General features: G+C 41.4%; 1 long non-coding RNA gene and 1 pseudogene across 1 annotated transcript; one reads left to right on the top strand and one right to left on the bottom strand.

The window, feature by feature from the left end:
• Nucleotides 1-40: 40 nt before the first annotated feature.
• Nucleotides 41-13,004, top strand: LOC125103896 (uncharacterized). The gene is made up of 4 exons (XR_007128520.1): nt 41-177; nt 2,302-2,364; nt 3,079-3,142; nt 12,619-13,004. It is a non-coding gene; the product is annotated as an uncharacterized LOC125103896 (long non-coding RNA).
• On the bottom strand, nt 2,564-3,220 carry LOC125103895 (60S ribosomal protein L22-like; annotated as a pseudogene).
• Nucleotides 13,005-16,792: the final 3,788 nt, after the last annotated feature.

Here is a 16,792-nt window from a genome sequence, read left to right as displayed (position 1 = left end):
AAAGCGGAAGATGGTGTGACCTCGGGTCCAACCCCCTTTTCTAGCCTCCACCGGCCGGACTACTACTCGCGGTGCTCCTGGGACTCCGCGCTGACGTCGTAGTCGGGTAGAGGGCGCGCTATCATTAGACTCTGCGGAGCCGGGGTCGTGCTCTTGCGACGGGTGGTCGCGGAGCGGGTGGGTAGCGCGTAAGGGAAGAACTTAGTGTTGAACGTGAGGCTTTGTTCACCGAAGCAGGCACAGCTTTTCAGTTTGTCTGTGTTAAGGAAATGCTTTAAGAACAAGGACTGCGTGGTTTTCCTGCGGTTCAGAACATTAAAAAAAAAAGTAAAAGAGTGTTTAGCTCTTTGAGCTTCATACTTGCTAATTGGAGATTTGCCAGGATTCCGGTCTCCCCTTGTTGATTGTAGATGAATGATTTTAAGGCCTGGGTTGCAGTATCTACTGGACAAATTGACCCAAATTACCGGAAACTGCCCATATAGAGATCCTGCAGGATGATGTCATGATTTTATCAAAAAAACTCAGAAATGGGTAGAGGCAGCCTCAGGCCAAATACAAAGATATTCCTTCCCTACCTTAGACCATCTCACCTTGAGTGTAATAATGGCTTTCTGATGTTGCACCCCCAAATTGCCGGTTCAGTGTTTTATGGGGCAGCCAAAAAAAAAATTTTTTTTTTAAATGTGGATTTATGTCAAGCCTCAGAAACATGCAACTGCTCCCCACTGCTCTTACCAGTGCATTCACACCGTTTTGGTCTCCTTTCCTCTCAAGCTCAGCTCCTTACTACCTGTGGTAAGCAGAATAATGCGCACGCACACACACACACACACACACACCCCACAAAATGTACACAGTCTTAATCCCCAGAACCTGCAAATATGTTAAATTTCACCCACAAAGAATAGTTAAGGTTGTTAACCATTTGGCTCCAAAACAGATTATTCTGGATTATTAAAATGGCCAAATCAATCAAAAGGGCCTTTGAAATGAAGAGGGAGGCAGAGAGAGATGTGACTATGAAGAATGATGGGAAAGGCTTTGCCCGCCAGTTCTGTGGTAACCTCTAGAAGCTGGAAAGACAAGGAAGTGAAATTCATCCCTAGAGACTCTAGAATGGAACTCAGTCCTGCTGACACCTTAATTTTACCCCAGTGAGACCTGTGTTAGACTTCTGACCCACAGAACTATAAGAAAATAAATTTGTTGTTTTAAGTTTGTGGTAATTTGTTACCATGGCAATAAAATAATGCACTACTCTTCAAACATCCTTTGTTCCTTCCCAACATACGACTAAAACTATGCCCTTTGATGTCTTCAGTGTTCTTGCTCATGTTTCAGCCTGGAATATTCTATTTCTTTTCAAAGTCCTACTCATCTTTCAAGGCTTGATCTAAATAATACCTTTAAAATAATTCACAATTCCCCTCCCCTTTCAACTTCCAGAAATTATAGTAATAACCTTTTCTAAACTACAAAGCATCTTGCTATTTAGCATTTAATCCATTCTCATATGAGTTATTTCCTTTGACTTCCTTTTATTAGATTTTAAACCCTGAGCAGTAAGTCTTACTCAGAGAAAACCATAATGAATTTTCAATAAATGTGTACTGAATGAATGAAGTATTGATTGTCCAGAGCCAAATTCCAAATACCTATCATCTCCAAAGTCTGAATCACACAAGATGGCAATAAACTGCCTGGTCACCCTAGTTGATTATTAGTATTATCCCAACTACATATTAAGGTCCTTTAGAAGAGACCTGTCCCCTATGTAACCTCTTGTCTGTAACCTCTTGTCTGTAACCTCTTTATCTCCTAGCACAGTGTTAAGCCATATTACTTTGATTTTAAAAGACTGGTTGTTTGAATTTAATAGGATGAAATTAAACTGTCACACCCTGCTCTTTTTATCTTGTCCTCTCTTCTCTTTTGCTTTCAGGTAAGATTCATGTTAGAAATTTTGATGAAGTTTCTTTTTTTTTTTAAGATTTTTTTTTATTTATTTGACAGGCAGAGATTACAAGTAGGCAGAGAGGTAGGCAGAGAGAGAGAGGAGGAAGCAGGCTCCCTGCCAAGCAGAGAGCCCAATGCGGGGCTTGATCCCAGGACCCTGGGATCATGACCCGAGCCAAAGGCAGAGGCTTTAACCCACTGAGCCACCCAGGTGCCCCTTGATGAAGTTTCTTTTTCAACATTTTACTTTAATAAAAAAGGCATCAGCTAAAGAGACAAGGAGGACTTTCTGCCAGACCCATCTTTCTTTTCTCCTTCTCCTTTTCCTTCCTTCCCCTGCAGATTTCAGCTCAATACATCAAGTGTTTGTTGAAGATCCACTGTGTTCCACTCTCCATTATGCAGGTACTGTGCACCTAACACTACATTTGAGAGAGAGCTCAAAGCACAAGATTAGAATTTGATGCTGAAGAAGTAAGTTCATTGAGTCATATATGTCTTTCAAAATATCTTTCATCTCCCCATTGGTAGGGGCTGTCCTCTCTCTCTCTCTCTCTCCCTCTCTCTTTATTTGAGAACTCATGCAAAATATTCCAAATGAGTTTTAATCTTCGTCTTCCTCCTATTCCCTCTCCTGGTTCATCTGGAAGTAACGCAATTCATAACTCTCTTTGCTGTTAGCAACTACACATAACCAATCACTTTGATTATTCTTCAGTATTTTTTGGTGAGATATTTCAAATGCCTTTTAGAAAAAGACACCTCAGAAGTTACAGAAATCTTGCTCTTGCTCCTTTTTTTTTTTTTTAAGATTTTATTTATTTATTTGACAGAGAGATCACAAGTAGACGGAGAGGCAGGCAGAGAGAGAGAGAGAGAGAGGGAAGCAGGCTCCCCACCGAGCAGAGAGCCCGATGCAGGACTCGATCCCAGGACCCCGAGATCATGACCCCAGCCGAAGGCAGCGGCCCAACCCACTGAGCCACCCAGGCGCCCGCTCTTGCTCCTTTTAATGGTTACAACCTCTCCACCGAGATTCCCAGCTCTTCCATTCACTTCTTTTCTTTTCTTTTTTAAGTCCAATCCTGTTTATTTGGTCACCTTGATTCTCTCTTGCAGAAACTGCTCAAAAAAATTGGCACCATCCATGATTCCATCTTCTAGAGAGTGAGTGCAGTCAAGGGTAAGCTTCAGAACTTGCTGGTTCTTTTTTTTTTTTTTTTTGGCTCCCTTTCACTAAAAGCTTTTTCTTGGGCACCATGGCAGCAGTGGAGACAGAAAGGGGCCATTCTCTTTGATGCTTCAATCCATTCCAAATACCTTAGTTCCTAAGATTGGACTAGACATTGTAGGTTGTTTAAAAAAAAAAAAAAAAAAAGAGGTAGAAATTCTGGTTCCTGTCCACCAAGAATTTATATTCTACCACTTAATGGAGTAGGCTTGGAGAACATGACAGTAAAGTGCTAAATTAATGTGGAGCAGGCCTAGGGGATTGTCAAGGGTTTAATGATGTCATGTTAGTTTCCTACTGTTGCTATAACAAATTACCACAAACTCAGTAACTTAATACAGATTTATTATCTGACAGTTCTGGAGGTCAAAAGTTCACAATCAGCCTCAGCGGGCTAAAATCAAGCTGTTGGTAGGGTTGGTTACTCTGGAGGGTCTGAAGAAGAATATGCTTCCTTGTCTTTTCCAGCTTTAGAGATTGCCTTCATTACTTGACTCCTGGCCCCACATCTCATTGCCTTTTCTCCCTCTACTACCATTGTAGAATCACCTCTTCTCCCACCCTGATCCTCTGGCTTCCCTCTCAGAAGGACCCTTACGATGACATTAAGCCCCCCTGCATAACCTAAGATAACTTCTCCAATCTTAATGTCCTTAATTTAACCACATCTGCAGGGTACTTTTTGCCGTGTAAATCTCTATCACAGATTCTAGAGAATTGAAAGTGGACATCTTTGGGGGCAGGGGCCAATATTCAGCCAACCACAAATACACAGTTGTATAGGACACAATTGGGAAGTAAGTAGAGAAATTTTTAAAACTTAAAAGAGGAAATGAACTTAAGCCAAACCTTGAAGGTCAGATAAAATGTAATATGCAGAGAAAAAATAGTAAAGCCTTCCAATAGGAAGAAAACACCACAAGTGACAAAACAATACTTCAGACTCAAGGACCTCAAGATGCTGGCTTTGGGGAAAACAAAACTAACACAGATTCAACAGTTAATAGAAGAACCTAAAGAACCTAACAGGAAAAAGGTGTTGTATAGTCTTTTAGAACAAAATAACTTAAGAAGACAAAAGATAACATGAAGTGTAGTCATATAGGTCTGAAGAAGTTGGTCCAAAGAAATGATGTCCAGAAAGAGAGTTAAATACTGTATGTATTCATAGCAAAAGGAAAACATGCCCATTGGTCCCTGAAATCCAAAAGAGAAGGAGCAAATATAATGTAATCCATCAAAACCATCTATTCATCTCAATTTTGTGGTTTTCCTTAAATTTTCTTACATCCTTTATTTTTGCTAACTGAAAAGGAATAGGTAGGTGGGGGATTCAGGTAAAGAAAAAAATGTTCATACAATAAGACTTTCTAGTCCTTTTATTGATCAATAATGTCCTATATTTAGAATGCTCTAAGATTGACAGATCTACTCCCAGTTTGACCTACTTCTCTCACAGGATTTGCTTCATCTTCCCCTTTATTTTTCTCCATCCTTTTCCAAAAACAAAAGAAAAATGGAGGAGAGGGGACAAAAAAGATTTGAGTGAGGGGGTGTTTGAGTGGCTCAGCTGTCTTGCCTTGTCTGCCTTTGACTCAGGTCATGATCCCATGGTCTTGGGATTGAGCCCCTTAATGGGCTTCCTGTTCAATGGGGAGTCTGCTGCTCCCTCTGCTCTGCACCACCCCCCATGCTCTCTCCGTGTCTCTCTCTCTCTCAGATAAATAGATAAAATCTTGAGAAAAAAAAAAAGATTTGAGTGAAAAAGATGTAGGAACCAGGGCCTACAGAGAAAAGGGATGATAAAGAGAAAGATAAACAGGAGAAAGACATTACAGCCCATGACCTTTTGGTTCTGGTGGATTAAAGCATAGCAAATTTGAACACACTCACACAAGGTATATGCTCACAAAATAATAAAAAAGGAAGGAAGGAGGGGTGCCTGGCTGGTTCATTTGGTAGAGTATGCTATTCTTGATCTCAGGGTTGTGAGTTTGAGCCCCACAGTGGGCATAGAGATTACTTTGAAGTAAATAAAATCTTTTAAAAAATAGAAAGGAAGGAAGGAACTGAAGATAGGAAATCAGAGAAGTTGTGGTACTAAGGAAAACTAGTTCACCATCTTACCTATGGCTAATCAATCTAAAAGGTTGCTCAAGCAATTTTAATCACTTTTCTCATATATTTACATGAGAAATATTCTTTTATAGTCACAAAGTGCTAAAATATTTCCACTCGGTGCAAGTCTGCTGCACTTTCCATCATTCTATGAAAATTAATAAAGGAAAACTTCACTAAAGTAGAGTCAGGAGACTAGAAAGGGAGAACATTACTACTCAGTTACAGGAAGAATTGTCAATTATAGGTCCCAACAGAAGAATCTTCAACAGGAAGAATCATCAATTACACGCCCCAACAGAGAAAAATGTACACTGCCTCTCCTATAAGAAATCAACTACTGCTGCAATTCAGCCAATGAGAAACTCCTCACACTGAACTTTTGCTTTCCTCCAAGGGACTTGTACTCAAAACGATCCAATTTTCTCCTCCTTCTCCATAAAGTAACATTTTTTTTTAAAGATTTTATTTATTTATTTGACAGACAGAGATTACAAGCAGGCAGAGAAACAGTCAGAGAGAGGAGGAAGCAGGCTCCCCGCCGAGCAGAGAGCCCGATGCGGGGCTCGATCCCAGGACCCTGGGATCATGACCTGAGCTGAAGGCAGAGGCTTAACCCACTGAGCCACCCAGGCGCCCCCCATAAAGTAACATTCTTCTTTGTTGGATTTGCCTTTGGTTTTTGATGTAGTGTGTACACCTCCCATTGCAAGTCTTTGTTATTCCTGCATAAACTCATTTTTTGCTGGTAAAATAATTGACAAGTGTTCTTTTTAAGGTTAACAGTTCCTTCCTTGCACTAGGTATGGATTATTTCACCAACACATTCTCTTAACCTTGCCACCAGATGTTTCTAAGATATATGCAGAGGTCAAAAGCAATGGATTTTGAAATGTTTTAAATAGACTGTATTTTATTTTTATTTATTTATTTTTAAAGATTTTGTTTTTAAGTAATCTCCATACCCAACATGGGGCTCGAACCCACAACCCTAAGATCAGGAGTCACACACTCCACTAACTGAGCCAGCCAGGCACCCCTAAACTATTTTGAGAGAGATTTTAGGTTTGCAGCAAAATTGAGAGTAAATTTTTTAAAAACCCACTCCCCATCCAGTAGTTTTCATTAAGATTCACTGTTTGTGTTGTATATTCTGTAGGACTGCACAAATATATAATGACATGTATCCACTACTATTAGTATCATACAGGGGAGTTGAACTGCCCTAAAAATTCTCTGTGCACTGCATAGTCATCCATCCCTCCCCCAAACCCTGGCAATCACTGATCTTGTTACTCTAACAGTTTGTCTTCATATATTTGGAATCATACAGTATGTAGCATTTTCATATTGTCTTCTTTCATGCCGTCATATGCATTTAAGTTTCCTCCATGTCTTTTTGTGGCTCGGTGACTCATTTCTTTTTGGCAGAGAGTAATATTTCATGGTCTAGATGTGTTGTCAAAAACCAACCTCCATGCTTCAGAGCCAAAATAAAAGGTGAAGACAAAGTTTGGGATAAAGAGGCACAATAGCTTTTTTGCTCTGACTGGCCAAGAAGGCTGCAGCAAGCCATGGCCTTCAAAACCTGCAAGCCCACCTAGAGGCAGGAGCTGAGGCTTTTATAAGGAAATACAGGGTCTAGCTGGTTGTGACAGGAAGTGCTTACATGCTACTGGCCTCCTTCCGCTTGTCTTGAGGGTTGGCACCTGCTTCTTGAAACAAAAGGCTAAGAAGGGAGGAGGGGAGGTTTGCAGAAGGGAGGAAAAAGACTACTTTAAAATCGAGCTTTGCGGGATGCCTGGGTGGCTCAGTTGGTTAAGCAGCTGCCTTCGGCTCAGGTCATGATCCCAGCGTCCTGGGATCGAGTCCCACATCGGGCTCCTTGCTTGGCGGGGAGCCTGCTTCTCCCTCTGCCTCTGCCTGCCATTCTGTCTGCCTGTGCTCGCTCGCTCTCCTCTCTCTCCGACAAATAAATAAAATCTTTAAAAAAATAAAATAAAATCGAGCTTTGCTGAAGCCTTAGTGCGGCCATTGTGATTTTTGTTCAACTTTAACCCATTTCAGATGTATCACAGTTTATCCATTCACTTATGTAAGAACATCTTGGTTACCTCCAAGTTTTGGCAATTATGCATAAAGCTGGTATCTGTGGACAGATTTTTGTGTAGACCTAAGTCATTAAACTCCTTTGGCTAAATACCAAGGAGCAAGATTACTGGACTGTAGGGTAAGAGTGTTTCGTTTTTTAAGAAACTGCCAAATTGTCTTCCAAAGGGGCTGTTCCATTTTGTATTCCCACTGGCAATGAATGAGAGTTTTTATTCTGCACATCGTCACAAGCATTTGGCTATGTTTGTGTTATGGATTTTGGCCTTCTAATAGCTGTATAGAGGTATCTCATAGTTGTTTTAAATTGTATTTCCTAGTAACATATGATATGGATTTTTTTTAAAGATTTTATTTATTTATTTGATAGAGAGAGATCACAAGTAGGCAGAGAGGCAGGCAGAGAGAGAGGGGGAAGCAGGCTCCCTGCTGAGCAGAGAGCCTGATTCAGGCTTGATTCCAGGACCCTGAGATCATGACCTGAGCCGAAGGCAGAGGCTTAACCCACTGAGCCACCCAGGCACCCCTGATGTTGATATTTTCATATGCTTATTTGCTTCTGTTTATCTTCTTTGGTGAAAGTTCTATTTAGATCTTTTGCCATTTATTTATTTATTTATTTATTTTAAAGATTTTATTTATTTGACAGACAGAGATCACAAGTAGGCAGAGAGGCAGGGAGAGAGGCAGGGAAGCAGGCTCCCTGCTGAGCAGAGAGCCCGACGGGGCTCAATCCCAGGACCCTGAGATCACGACCTGATCCGAAGGCAGAGGCTTAATCCACTGAGACCCCCGGTGCCCCATTTGCCCATTTTTTAACCAGGTTGTTTGTTTTCTTGTTGAATTTTAAGAGTTCTCTGTATATGTTGAGTAACCGTCCTTTATCAGATATGTCTTTTGCAAATATCTTCTCCCTTCCAGTCTGTGGCTTGTATTCTCATCCTTTTAATATTATTTTAAAAATGAAAACTTGAGGGGCACCTAGGTGGCTTAGTCTGTTAAGTGTGTGACTTCAGCTCCGGTCATCATCCCTGGGTCCTGACCAACCCCGCATTGTATCAGCAGGGAGTCTGCTTGCCCCTCTCCCTCTCCTTCTGCCTCTTCCATGCATGCTCGCTCTCTCTCTCTCTCTCTCTCTCTCTCTCTCAAATAAATAAATAAATAAATAAATTTCAAGTAATGAAAACTTGGGCGCCTAGGTGTGGTTAAGCTTCTGCCTTTGGCTTAGGTCCTGGTCCCAGGGTCCTGGGATCAAGTCTTGCATCGGGTTCCCTCTCCAAGGGGAGCCTGCTTTTCCCTCTGCCTGCTGCTCTCTTGCTCTCACTGTCTCTCCCCAGCTGCCCCTTCCCCCATCTCTCATGAATAAATACATAAAATCTGTTTCAAAAAAATGAAAACTTGAACAGAATGTAGAACAGAGGGCAGGTTGTCTTCTCGAAAAGAGGGCAGTTTCTCAAGTCTCCTACAATAGCACCTGATCCTTTTTGACATTTATGCGTGGGGTACCTTTCTGAAATATGCAGCAGTGGAAATAGCAAAGGATGTGATGTCAAAAGATGTGTTTCAATCATAACTAAGACTTTTATTAGCTGTATTAGGATTTTTTTAAATTGCAAGTGAATTAGTCCAAATTTACCAAGCCAAACAAGGAATTTATGAACTCACTGAACTTGAAAATCCAGGTTAGGGGCGCCTGGGTGGTTCAATCGTTAAGCATCTGCCTTTGGCTCAAGTTATGATTCCAGGGTCCTGGGATCAAGCTCCGCATAAGGCTCCCTGCTCTGGAAACCTGCTTCTCCCTCTCCCACTCCCCTTGCTTGTGTTCCCTCTCTCGCTGTGTCTCTGTCAAATAAAGAAAGAAAGAATATAAAATCCAGGAGCTGATCTGGCTTCAGAGATAGCTGTATTCATTTCCCCAAATGAAATCAAGAATATCTTTCTCCCTCTCTCTTTCATTCTCCACTGGACTTTCCTCCGTATTGGCTTCACTCCAGCAGTCTCTCTGGAAAACAGCTCCAGGTTTCCACAATTCTTACAGTTCTCAAGTGAAGCGAACTCACTCCTAGAATTCACTTATTTCACTCTGTTGAAAACAAAAACAAAAACACCTTGCATTACTTGGATCACAATACCTACCTGTATATCAGTCTCTGCTTCCAGAGGCTGTAGAAGATCCTGATGTGCCAGTGTGGGTCACCTGTAATGGAGAAAGGAGGAGCCCCTTGGTGACAGTCCTGTTAGGAGTTCTAGAAAGGCACAGGAGTAGTTCCTTAAGGATAATTACAGTCCTTGTTACCAAAAGGAGGAAGGAAATTGGCCCAACCAAAGCAACAGATATCAACTATATCAGTTATAGATTTGAATTGAGGCACTTAACCTCTCAGTGCCTCTGGTTTGTTTTTTGTTGTTGTTGTTGTTGTTTGTTTGTTTGTTTGTTTTTCATCAGGAAAATAAGTCAGAGGGGCTTCTGGGTGGCTTAGCTGGTTAAGCCTCTGCCTTGGGCTCTGGTCATGATCCTGGGATCGAGTCCTGCACCAGGTTCCCTGCTCAGCAGGGAGCCTGCTTCTCCCTCCCCCTGCTTGTGTGAGTTCTCTTTCTCTCTCTCTCTCAGACAAATAAATAAAATCTTAAAAAAAAAAAAAATTCCAGTGAATCATGGCACCTGGGTGGCTCAGTCAATTAAGCATGTCTGACTCTTGGCTTTGGCTCAGGTCATCATCTTAGGATGGTGGGATTGAGCCCCATGTCAAGACATGCTTAATACCGAGTTTGCTTGTCCCTCTCCCTCTGCCCCTCCCTACCCTTACATGCTCTCTCTCTCAAATAAATAAATAAATAAAATCTTTTTTATTTTTAAATCCAATGAATCAAGTTATTTTAAAATTATTGCCCTAGTCTTTGGCCTTCCTATAAATTTCCTATCAACATGTTTTAAATTATCTTATGAAAGTGACATCTTTAAATTTATTCACTTACCTTCATCTTTTAAGTTGTTTTTCTAAACTGCTCATTTAATGTACTAGATGAAAAAGCACATTTAAAAGCATTAATTTTTATTAACAGCTGTTAAAAACAAGACAACAGTCCCCAAACAAAGGCACTGAAGCCCCAGGTCACCAAACCAGATGTAAATACATTTTTGGCTCTCCCAGAAATGGAAGTTTAAACCAGTCAATCAGAAACCACCTGGTGAGCACTAGTTAGGCCATGTGCCTGGGAGACCTCTACCATCTCCTAAAGGAAAGTAACTTTGCAATAAGCAATAAACAGTAAGCAATCTGCTTTCTCACCACTATAAATTCCCAGTTCCTGCTCCTTTCTGCCTGTGAAAGTCTTTCATTTTGTACAGCTCCTTGATGTTCCTTTCTGTCTGCTAGACTGGATGCTGCCCGATTCAAATTGATTTCTGCTCAAATAAGCTCTGAAAATATTTAATATGCCTCAGTTTAACTTTTAACACAGCTAAAGAGTCATTTTCCTTTTTAAGGTTTTGGAAAAGTCTCTGTTATGTGTTCTCATGGGGAACAATGAACTCTAATTTACATAAAGAGATAAATATAATCTGTCTGTATTTCATCATAAACTTGGCAGAACTAATTCCTTAATGTCAGTAACTACAGCAGGATTTTGCCAGTTCTGGTTGCCCTCAGGCCTGTTAAGTAACAAAATTCAACCAAGTAAATTTGAAGACCTAATTGGCTTTGGTCAACAATTCATGGGTCAGACAGCACCCCATCTAGCCAGCAGAGAGGTGCTCTGAAGAGGTGTCCAAAATGGAAAGATTTTTACAGATAGAGGGTGGGGACAAGAAGGTTACTAGCAAAACAAAAGGACTGTTCCAGAGGAAGCTGTTTGCTAGGGGGAAAGCCAGGGGTCTTCTCGTTTACGTTACCTCATCTTTCTTTGGGGGATGGAGAGGACCCAGGTGACAGACTCCTTGGCACTGATGGAAAGAAACATTTCCTGACTGACTGGTGAAGGCTACGTTTCTTTAGGAGGTTGAAACTGCCATTAGATTGGGTATTAGGCTCTGGTTTGGGAACTGTCTAAGCGACACCATTTGGGGGCCTTCGATTTTCCCTTTTTTAACAATTTTTCCTTCTCAATCACATCCCACTTTGAGATGTGATCAAAAACAATGGCCTTAGCACCACTCTCAGCTACTGCTCTGCAGTTCCCAGGTTCTGTTGCCCCTTTGTGTGGTATCCATAACTCCTAACTTTTTAAAATTTAGCCTTTGTGATATAGGTCATGGTTTCTGGTTCACAGTCTTTAAGTTGGGTATTTTCCTCATTCCTTACATGTTCCACCCTTAGGGAGAGCATTTGCTTGGTGGTTAGCAACTGTAAACTATTTAAGGCTTTTGAGAGAATACAATGCCCCAGATTATTAGGATCACTATAAGCAGGGGAATTCCCAATACTTAGAATGTGCTTTAGTGCCACAGTCCCAAGGACCTGTGCAATCAAAATCAGATAAGCCAGAGAAAGACCCCTTGGGAAGAGTTCCCTTTTTTAAGCCAAACAGTTTTAACTTCCCCAGGAGGGTAAATCCAGGCCTAGCACGTGGTGTTGGACCCTGCACAGAGACCTCCTTGATGAGCTAAATGATAATCAAGGGCTCTTCTGTTATTTTTTTTAAGGGCTCTTCTATTATTCAGGACAATTTAACCAGAGAGTCTAAAGATTTGTGTGGGGCAGCTATTGCTTTAGCAGCAGACTTTGTAATGATTTTAAGGATTAAGGAGAAGTTTTTTTGTGTGTGGGTTTTTTTGTTGTTGTTTTGTTTTTATTTAAGGATTTTATTTATTTATTTGACAGAGAGACACACAGTGAGAGAGGGAACACACCAGAGGGAGTGGGAGAGGGAGAAGTAGGCTTCCCGTGGAGCAGGGAGCCCAATGCAGGGCTCAATCCCAGGACCCTGGGATCATGACCTGAGCCCAAGGCAGATGTTTAATGACTGAGCCATCCAGGCACCTTAAGGAGAAGTTTTTGATCAATGCTTCAATTTGCGTTTATGCCTAACCAGGGAAATAGGGACCTATCAAAAGAAGTGTCCTTTTTAACTTAACAACATCAGTTTAGAAGAGCAACCAACGAGACTGCCACCAGCTAGACCCCAAGACCTGACTTATACTTCCCACCTGCTTATAGCCACCAACTTTTGTCCCACATTTTTCCTTATGTTCTTCTTTCCAGCTTTTCTCTTAACTTGGGCAAGAGACCTTAGGAGGCATGGCATCCCATGCTGAAAACTGAAACTGGCCTTTAAGCAATAATGGCTGCCTTGACAAGACCTCCAGCTGGCCCAGACCACCCAGAACAGTTCAAGCTCAACCCTCAACTCACACCTGTGCAGATGGACCATGGAGTGACACACAGAGCAATGACTCTTACCTTTACCTCATTATAATGCCAAAATCTCTGCACAAGGAGCGCATAAGCCTCATTGACCTACCATAAAATGTACGGATAGGTGTGTTTCCTTCAGACACACACACATAATTTTATGTCCACCTCCATGTACAAGGATCCCCATGATCTCTGTATTTACTGCAAATAAAGTTTATTATATGTGACATCTCCATCTGGTATAGTTTCTCTCTGTGATTCACCAAAGGAGCAAACTAATGTTTGTTCAGTTACAAGAGGTCTTATTTTGCTTCTGAAAATTAGAGGCACAGTTAGATTCTTTTCCTAGCCTGAAATAAAAGAGGTTACCATCCCTCCTTAGCAATGACCTGGGAGATACAGCTGAGGATGTCATCCTTTGGGGCCAGTACCAGAAAAGGACGGGAGAAGAAAGAGAAAGGGTTTTATGCTTAAAGTGTGATGTCTTGATCTGACGTCTTGGGAAGTAGTCTACACATGGATGTCAGCTACTCTTCTTCCGGGTCAATTTGATTTAGAGATCTCCCACATCTTTTCATTTTGGAGCAGTGTTGGTGGTCAGGAGCACTTGGGAGGATCCCTTTAATGGCCTGAGGGCTGTTTACCTCTGATGATGTTTTACAATACCAAATTATTAGGCTCTAGACTATAACTGGCAGGTTTCCTTTCTTTAGGATCCAAGAAGGCTTCTTAACCTGTTGATGACAGGCTTGAGCATAAAACGTTAGAGATTTATAGCAACCGTTCATATTGGCATAAAACAGCAGGGATCCAAAGAAGGTTGTATACTGATAGAATTTCTAGAGTTTTGTAAGGTTTTGTTAAGGCTCCTATGATTTATCCGGTGAATGGGTGCCTTGATCCCTAGAGATGATGGAAAGTATAACCCAAATAGGAAACACTGCTTTTAACAGCTGTTTTGTTTTGTTTTACTGTGAGGGCGTCAGCCTTGTAGCAAGGAAACATTTTAGCCCATCCAGAAAAAACACAAATACAGTAACAAGTACACACTGATAACTCCTACTAAGTGGCAGCTTAATAAAGTCCAATTGCGGATGTTAAAATTCTACAGAAGTCTCTCCTCTTTTGTCTATTCATAATCTGAGTCATCTTAAATATACTATGGATGGAGAAGAAATGCAAAAACCGAAAAATGGGGTTTGTCAAGGAGCCAGAAAGAAGCAAGCAGCTGTCTTGGGCTTCTCATAGCCCTGACTGTTTATTGAATTTATAACCACTCTGTGTCTATTTTAATACTAATTTTTTTCAGTCGCAGACTGCTGCCATAACACAAGGACGTTACGATGGCAAAAGTGTGGCAATAAGGGGCCGTGTGTACAGCAGAATGGACTTTGTGTACATGTGCCATAATCTTACAAATATAAAGAAGGCATAGTACTCTTTATTTGACAATATTTTCTATGCAAATTTACATAGTAAATAAGCCTAATTAGTTTTACAACTCTTTTGGAATATTTCAGGTCAAAAAGACTTTTTTTTTGAAAGAATGTGATTGGAGGGGTGGCCTGGGTGGCTCAGTTGGTTAAGGGTCTGCCTTTGGCTCAGGTCACGATCTCAGCGTCCCTGGATCAAGTCCCCTATCGCATAGTGCTTCTCCCTCTGACCTCCCCCCACTCTTGTGCACTCTCTCCCTCTTTCAAATAAATAAATCATTTGAAAAAAAAAATTGATTTGGGGAAGTTTGTTAAAAATGTAAAAAAAAAAAAAAAGGTTTGCAAGCACTTATCTAAATAGGATCATGGATCATTATGAAATGATACTTAGAGGGTAAAGAAACTTACAAAACCTCATCAAAAGCAGACTAAAAGTCCAAGAAAACTTCGCTCTTTTAACAGAGATAAAACCAAATTTTAACTTTGTACTGGTTTAATTTTAAAAGAAAAACATTATTTTTATTAAATTTATTTTAATCTTAGCCAGCTTGACCACACATTAAAATTTTTTTAGGATTTCTTTTTTTTTTTTTTAATAAGCCACTGATTTTTGTTTTCTATATTCTGATCCTGTCCCATTGTTACTAAAACCCAAGTTCAGCTGCTCAACCTCGAAAGCCAGTAATTGAGAGACAAGTGTTGGTCAGAAAGGAGAGGTTGCTAGGGGCACCTGGGAGGCTCAGTCAGTTAAGCAACTGACTCAGTTTTGGCTCAGGTCATGATCTTAGGACCCTAAAATGGAGCCCTTTGAGGGGCTCCACATTGCGTGCAGAGTCTGCCTGGGATTCTCTCTCCTTCTGCCCCTCCCACTGCTTGTGTGGTCACTTGCTCTCTAAAAAAATAAATAGGGGGCGCCTGGGTGGCTCAGTGGGTTGAAGCCTCTGCCTTTGGCTCTGGTGGTGGTCCCGGGGTTCTGGGATGGGGCCCCACGTCAGGCTCTCTGCTCAGCAGGGAGCCTGCTTCCTCCTCTCTCTCTCTCTGCCTGCCTCTCTGCCTCCTTGTCTGTCTGTCAAATAAATAAATAAATTCTTTAAAAGAAAAAATAAATAAATAAATAGATAAATCTCAGAAGAAAAAAAAAAAAAGAAGGAAAGGTTGTTTTACTCATGAGGCCAAGCAGCCTGGGAAGATGGTGGACTAATGTCCAAAGACGGTCTCCAAGTCTCCAGCCAAGCACGGGGTTTTTAAGGGGAAGGCACTGAGAAGTGGTAGGATTGATGTGCTGGGGAAGCATTCTTAGTGTGAGCCCAAGTGGACTTGCCAGCATTAGGAAAGGCTGTTTACTGATGTGGCCCACCTTGATCTTCTAGGAATGCCTTGTTCCTTGTTCCAGTGTCAGTGTTGTGTTGCAATCGCAAAGAAGCTATGATTGATTAGTCAGGCTATACGCTAGAGGACCCAGGTCAGTGGATTAGAAGTATGTGGCCTTTTTAAAGGACTAGGAGCACAGTTACACTGTGTTTTCATTTCAAAACAACTTCATTTTAGGACAAAATTATTGCTGTTGTTGTTGTTATGACTACTATTACCATTATTTGTGGGACATCCCAATTAGGTCGGGGCTGGTGGTGCATGGGGTGAAAGGATTCACCCAAGGCAGAACAAAAGAGACGGAAGTTTATTGAATACACGGCCTCAAGGAAGTGGCCGGCAGGACAGCAAAGGAGAAACTGTGACAGGGCAGTGATGAAGGACCACAGTTATAGGGTAGAGTGAGTAGGTATGAGAACATACGGAATTTTCCCTTTTTTGGTAATCTTTTTTTTTTTTAAAGATTTTATTTATTTATTTGACAGACAGAGATCACAAGTAGGCAGAGAGGCAGGCAGAGAGAGAGAAGAGGAAGCAGGCTCCTCACTGAGCAGAGAGCCCAATGTGGGGCTCGATCCCAGGACCCCAGGATCATGACCTGAGCCGAAGGCAGCAGCTTTAACCCACTGAGCCACCCAGGTGCCCCCCTTTTTTGGTAATCTTAAGAACTGTGTCTGGTCACTGAACAGTTAGGGCCTGTGACAACTTCAAGGAGGGTCCTGTAATGAACCTGTTTGCCTTGTTCCAGCTTGTTGCCTAAAAGGGGCCTCTAAATTATCATCATTGTTATTATGACTGAAAATATCTCTCATTTTCCTGGCATAGGGAAGATGTTTCTCTTACTATTTTTAGTAGTTTTAATTACATATTAATTAGAATTTTTAACCCTTTGAAACCTTGGTTTCTAATTGTGGGGGCCAAGGGCAGGTCCCCCTAAGACAGGCCACTTTGGCATGAACATTATTTTGAGTTAAAAGCGATTAAAACCCAGAAGACTGGGGAAAAACTCTTTAGGTCTCCCTTGACTGCCTGCTTGTACTAGGAAGAGAGCTTTTAACAGAGTCTCTTTACCTAAGTAACCTAGCTCCATCACAGGGAGCTTTTGTTTTCCAGCATCTCCTCTCACCTTCCTGCTAATGGTCTTTCTCCCTTTTGTATCCTAGACTCTACCCTTCTCCTTAGCTTATACAAACATCATGCTGCCTCACTGTCTTTGG

The sequence above is a fragment of the Lutra lutra genome, chromosome 7 (genome assembly GCF_902655055.1).
Source record: "Lutra lutra chromosome 7, mLutLut1.2, whole genome shotgun sequence".
Lineage (NCBI taxonomy): Eukaryota > Metazoa > Chordata > Mammalia > Carnivora > Mustelidae > Lutra > Lutra lutra.
This window is presented reverse-complemented; position numbering and strand designations above follow the sequence as displayed.